This window comes from Sebastes umbrosus, chromosome 13 (assembly GCF_015220745.1).
Source record: "Sebastes umbrosus isolate fSebUmb1 chromosome 13, fSebUmb1.pri, whole genome shotgun sequence".
Lineage (NCBI taxonomy): Eukaryota > Metazoa > Chordata > Actinopteri > Perciformes > Sebastidae > Sebastes > Sebastes umbrosus.
In genome coordinates this window covers 27,507,038-27,513,743 of record NC_051281.1, presented here as the reverse complement: position 1 = coordinate 27,513,743, position 6,706 = coordinate 27,507,038, and the positions used below count along the sequence as shown (strand labels likewise).

Here is a 6,706-nt window from a genome sequence, read left to right as displayed (position 1 = left end):
TTACACCTGTTCCACGTGGCCACACTTTAAGATGGGACAAATTGTACAAATGGAAATAAGAGCACACACAAACAAACTAGTTCGTAAGACCAAAGCCATCAGACTATGTCTGAAGGCAAAACTGTGTTACAGCAGCTCTGGAGAGCCATGCTGCCTGCATAGAGAGGGACGAGACACAGCACTCGGTCAAAAGAGGATAAGGGCATAAATCTGTGGACAATCTTTCCATTTATAGTATCACACGTACACAAACAGAGTTAAAGAGAAAAGTTACAATTCTACATACCTGTACATACTTCTGCACAGCTGGCCAATCACTGCGTGAAGTGGGCGCATTGTTGTTCTGGAAAGTTACAAAAAAAATGTTTTATCTGTTATCTGTTGGATGAATAAAAACATGAATAACACAATTATTATTAGTTAAACCAATACGCACCAAAAACACATTCATATCATACAGGAGAAGAGAGCAACTGTGTGTGACTGGAGGCACTCAGCATCAAATGCAGTTTAAAATATCACATATTTTCCCCAATAACACAGTCGGACACAGTGTCTATCAAGAAGTGCATTAAATGAGTACCAATACATTATTTTTTTACTATTAATTCGTAAAACACACTTTCACAGGGCTTCATACAGTATATTGTTTAACTGGAATATCATTTGCCAAACAGGGAAACCTTTTTCTTTTAAATTTAATGTGTTTTTTTTAATGGCTTTAACTCTTACTGTTTTATTATGTTGTATAATCCCGTACTTACAGTACTAAGGTTTATTGAACAAGATAATAGAGAGCATGCGTACCAGTCACTGTGGCATTACGAAACCCATCACATAGTTGAACACTGCATGTACATTAGAAACAGTCTCTTTTAGCTCTATGGAGCATTTTAGTGTCGTTCAGCTCATCGTTTTGGTTCTACAGTCCAAAACTTTAAATACAAAGTACCAAAGATTTGTTTTTTAATCTTGTGTGCTCCAGCCCTCACGTGACCCTGAATAGGGTAAGCGGTTACAGATAATGGATGGATGGATTTTCCCTAAAATATATAAATATTATATACTTTTAAATGGCACCATTCAAATTCACATTGTCACTTTTTACATTTATTGATCACAGTATTAAAGTTAAAATCCCCTATTTTTCATGCTGTCAACAAATTCCATGAAAAGAGCTTGATAAAACATTCATGTTATTCCAAAGTGTGACGAACAGTAGATGACAGGAAAGGCCTGTTCACCTTTCTTTTTAAAAGGTTTAAAAGATAAATGAGACGTCAAATGAGTGTTTTTGATTCCATGCTTTCCACTCCACGGACTACCAGTTTCCAACGGAGACTGACGGCCCTGAACATGCTAAAAAAAAAAAAAAGGACTATGTTGTGGAGAACTGTGGCCTTGAGGGTGATGCCAACGACAACAGGGAAGTGTAAGAGCATGAACAAGAACACTCAGCTCAGCTGTGAGATTGCATTCCTGCAAGTCACCTAATCAATCTAATTCAGCTGTGAACACACGCTGCATTTTGTTGGTGAGAGGTGTGCCAGACAGATTCTGACCTGCTCTCAACTTGGAGAGGGTGCAGCAAAGACCAGACAGTTAAAAGTTAACTTGAGGGATGGTTGCTCATCGATCACAATTAAGATAAGATACAAGGATCCTGCTTCACCATAATGTATTGGTATGACCTGACTCAAAGCTATTTTATTATGTATATTCCTTAATAAATGCTTTTTATTTGACTCTTTACATATCAAGTCAATTTTTCATCATCAAAATGAATGTTGAGAATGAGAACGGGTTACACCCCCATGTGGGGCCCAAAGGCTGCTTGCTGATGCCTAGAAATGTCCCGAACACATCAAAATAAGAAGAGAAAGTACAGTTAGTAGATACAGACAACCCCGCACACTTTTGGGTCAGAAGTGATGATTGAGAGGGATTATTTTTCAATCAATCTATACGTTGTTTTTTGGAAAATGCTGCATATTATACCTTAAAGTTATTTCACCATAAAAAAAAACATTTGTCTTGTTTTTTTCTTGTGTAGCATAAAGGGACTACAACATTTCATTGTTTCCTTGAATCTCAAAAAATGCAGATGTTTATGCTCAGAAGAAATGACATGTAAATCAGTAGGCTAACGGTGGGTTCACATAGGCCACAAGAGCCGCTGCCCAATATTAGGCTGTTCACATTGGATGCGCAGCACAACGGAGCTCCGCGGCCGGCTTGCAGACTTCAGCAATAGTTCCGGCATCTGGTCTAGTTTATACGAATTGTTATATGTATTCTGTATGTCTTATCTATAAGATTGCCTTGGCCTCCAGCACCACCATAAAGAACCTTGGAGTTATCTTTGATCAGGATATGTTCTTTAACTCCCACATAAAACAAACTTCAAGGACTTCCTTCTTTCACCTACGTAACATTACACAAATCAGGCACATCCTGTCTAAAAACGATGCAGAAAAATGAGTCCACACATCTGTTACTTCTAGATTTTGATTACTGCAACTCCTTATTATCAGGCTGCTCCAATAAGTCTCTAAAGACCCTCCAGTTGATCCAGAATGCAGGATGCGCATACCCGAATACGTGCAGAACCCCACAGTATATAAGGCAGCACACAGTACTCTCTGTCATCCTCTTCAGTGAAAGTAACGTAACTCTTTAACGTAAGGTTAAATAAGTCAACGTTGACTTTTGCTTTCACACAGGACACGAACAGCAGCCTCCTGGGTGAAAGTCCTGTGTTTGTTTGATCTATCCATCCACCCCGACCTACGTCTCTTGACTTCCTTAGAGGCAGCCCTGCACGTCCTGGCTCACTATTACGTGGATTATTACAGTGCATTCCTTTTCGTAGGTGTGCGTAAAACAACCTTTTTCTTACTGGCCTCTTTTATTTATTTATTTATTGTTTCAGCAAAAGCCGTTGTTGGACTCTGAATTATGACAGAAATAATGATCTTACGTATCAAGATGAGTTCCAACAGAACCTGTTAGATACAACCTGGGGGATAGGGGTAAGAGATGTTTATATAGCACCAGCAGGAGTAGCAGCCGCAGTAAAACTAACCCCAGCACAAGAACAATGGTATCGCATGTCAGAAGAAGCTGTTCCCCATGTGTCCCTAGCCATAGCTCCAAAACATCAGGCTAAAGACTTAGGCCCCATGGTTAAAGCAGCAGTCGCTCTGACAGACTGGGTTCCCACTTCCCTTTTGGGGGTTTCAATCTCACCATCCTCTAACATATATAGACTCTCTTTTTACAATGCAGTGTCAGGTATTTGCAAACATGAGTTACTAACACGCCACCACGGTAGGGAGATGTTAGATGGTGAAGGAGCCACTTCCATGTTGGCAGCTCTCCCTTCCTCACTGTGGTCTACGGGCCCCTTTGATGTTGGCAGGTGCAGCATGGAACCGGTAACTTTCGAGATGAAGACTTACTGCCCTATCTGGAGACCTCAGTATAAGCATAAAGTGGAAGCAGCCCAGGGTATCTCTCCTACGATTGAAGGACTGATAAAGGCGGGAGTATTAAGAAAATCTTACTCTCAGTGGAACACTCCCATTTTGCCAGTAATCAAACCCTCCGGCTCATACAGAATGGCTCATGATTTAAGAGCCATCAATGACCTGGTTTTGACTCCTGTTACACCAGTACCGAACCCCCACTCTGCTCTCTCGATGCTCACCCCAGCCCATACATCTTTCACATGTATAGATTTGGCTAACGCCTTCTTTTGCCTGCCCTTAGCAGATCATTTACAGGACATTTTCTCATTTACATATGAAGGCCAAAGGCTGACATATAATGTGTTACCTCTTGATGGGAAACAATCTGCTCAGGCAGCAGAACTTACGGCTGTAGTTTGTGCTCTGCGGTTAGCGGAAGGGAAGGCAGTGAATATTTTCACAGACTCTGCGTATGTGTGCAATGCAATTCACAGAGATATGTCTGGCTGGGTGCAAGCGGGTTTTAAGACTAGTCAGAATAAACCTATGGCTCATGAGGAGTTGATGAAAGAGTTGTTGGAAGCAATCCAGTTACCACAGAGGGTAGCTGTGATCAAAGTGAAAGGACACAGTCAGGGCACTGATTTAGAGAGTATAGGAAACGAAGCAGCTGATGCAGCCGCTAAAAAGGCGGCAGGGTATTTACCTACTATGATGGTCATGACCACAGCAGATCTCGGTTCTGAGATAACTGATTTCTCCATCATACAAGCTCAGGAATCTGCCACAGCAGCAGAACGAACCATCTGGGAAGATAAGGGAGCTATAGAACAGTTTGATGGTATATGGTATAACGGAGATCAAATAGTTATGCCCCCCTGTTGGATGTCCTCAATATTGACTCAGACTCATGGACTTGACCATAAAAGCCACAAACAGATGTTACGAGATCTCCGCCACTGGTGGATTCCCCGGAAACATGCTACTATAACTGACTTCTTGAATAAGTGTGACGTATGTAGTACATGTAACATCAGACCGACCATCACTCCTAGGGCAGGAAAACATCCTTCTCCCACTGCCCCGGGACAGGAAATCTTTATGGATTTTACAGATATGGGAGTAAGGGCTGGGGGGAAAAGATTCCTCCTAGTAATTGTGGACGCATTTTCACGTTGGGTTGAGGCCTACCCTACGGGAAAAGAGGACGCAAAATCAGTCATTAAATGTCTGGTGAATGAGTACATTCCGAAACATGGGTTTCCTAAATTGATCAGGTCAGATAATGGTTCACATTTCAAAAATAAAGACCTGCAATCTGTTGAAAAGGCTCTGGGACTAAAACACAAATTTGGCACTGTGTATCATCCACAATAACAGGACTCACACCATTTGAGCTTACGTGTGGCCGACCTTTCCCAGGGCCGTCCCAAAACCCCTCTCCCCTTCCTGACCTCGGTTACAGACCATACTATTTGAAGGCTAATGCTCTTGTGTCAGCTCTCTCCTATACAGGTGACAAACCTGTCACCCCTGTCACAGAGGACGTTCCAGGACCTGACTCCGGACCCCCGGAACACCTTTGGTTGAAGGTGTTAAAGAGGAAGTGGTCGGAGCCACGTTGGACAGGTCCACACAAGGTTCTGGCCAGAACTGCAACAGCTGTGCAGCTTGCAGGAAAAGGACTCAACTGGTGGCACCTAACACAGTGCTCCAGCAGCAGGACAGGACCTGAAGCAGAGGAGGCAGCCCCACAAGGAGCCCAGGCTACGTGAAAAGAGGGTCACGTATAATTTTTTATTTTTCATATACTGTATAAACTGTGACTGTGATGAGATACACATAAGGGAAAGAAGGTTACAAGGTCTTGCCTGTATTTACAGTTAAATCAGGCTAACATGGTTGTTTAGGTGGACTCATCTAGGTGGTTTTTGAAAAACATTATATATCACATTGTATTAAAAATTGTTGCTTAGAATAAATGCTAAAATAGACAAAAATAGACAAAAATAAATAAAAATAGATAAAAAAGAGAAACCAGGGGTGGGGAGAATCCACCAGAGAGAAATTTCACTTCCTTTCCCAAACCAGTATAAAATAGGATCACCCAGATAAAAGTTTTTCAGTTGCGCGCAGGAAAACAAACTAGAAGCATCATGCAGTACGGCAAACTGCTAGTAGCGTTTGCTGTAGCATTTGTGTTTACCTCTCTTGTCCTCGTTCTTCTGTACAAACTTTCTTCATGTGATTTGTCATGTATTTTAAATGTTTTAGGGAATGTGAGAGAAAATACCATGACCCTTGCGTAGAGTTTGTGTACTCAGATAAATCTGAATAACCTGGGAAAGCACAGACTGTACTAGTTTAGATACATTACTTATCATCCTCGCCTCTGCACTCTGCTAAAACTGGCTAATCACAAGTAACTCTTTAACAATAGACAATGCTTTCACTCAGAAGCAGGGTGGAAGGTGTGGGCTACAAGGGGGGGAAGGCTAAACCAAGATTATAAAGAATGATGTAGTGAGGTAGCTCCCCTAATGAATATAAACTAGCTGACCAAATAGCTGCAGGTTTTGAAAACATACCTATAATGAGCGCTCTGATCCCTATCACTCCTAACAAAAATGTTGACCGCATTAACTACATCCACTATAATGTTCTCCGTTTGACTAATCTAACTCGTGATGCAATTGCCGGACTAGCTGAACAAATGGCTCCTACGTCACTGATGGTGATCCAAAATAGAATGGCATTAGATATGCTGCTGGCAGAGAAAGGCGGTGTATGCTCAATGTTCCAAGACTCATGTTGTATTTTCATCCCTAATAATACAGCGCCGGACGGGACTGTAACTAAGGCGCTAGAGGGGCTCCGGACGCTGTCTGAATCCATGCACGATGACTCAGGTATCAACAGCCCCATTAACGACTGGTTAGACCGTACCTTTGGGAAATGGAAGTCCATGGTGGTATCTCTATTCTCCTCAATCCTTGCTGTGTGTGGATGCTTAGTACTATGTGGTTGTTGTTGTATTCCATGCATTCGCCACCTCACTGAGCGTGTGATCATTTCAGCTGTGCAACGAAAGCATCCGGATGCACCTCCTCCTTATCAGATGGCCATGTTCCAAGCGGAGAGACAGGGTCTCCTGGAAATGGTGGGGGATAGTGAAGATGTTGATCCTGAAGAGGTTGTGTGAAGATGCTTATAATTAAAACATCTGTACGTAACAT

The 6,706-nt window shown here is 42.1% G+C and overlaps 1 long non-coding RNA gene across 2 annotated transcripts in view; it reads right to left on the bottom strand.

Annotated features, from left to right (window-relative positions):
- The window catches only part of LOC119500086, a 45,169-nt gene that overhangs the window by 21,801 nt on the left and 16,662 nt on the right, over nucleotides 1-6,706 (bottom strand). For both annotated transcript variants that reach the window (XR_005209533.1, XR_005209532.1), the window contains exon 2: nucleotides 287-343. This is a non-coding gene — a long non-coding RNA (uncharacterized LOC119500086). The remainder of the gene's footprint in view (nucleotides 1-286; nucleotides 344-6,706) is intronic.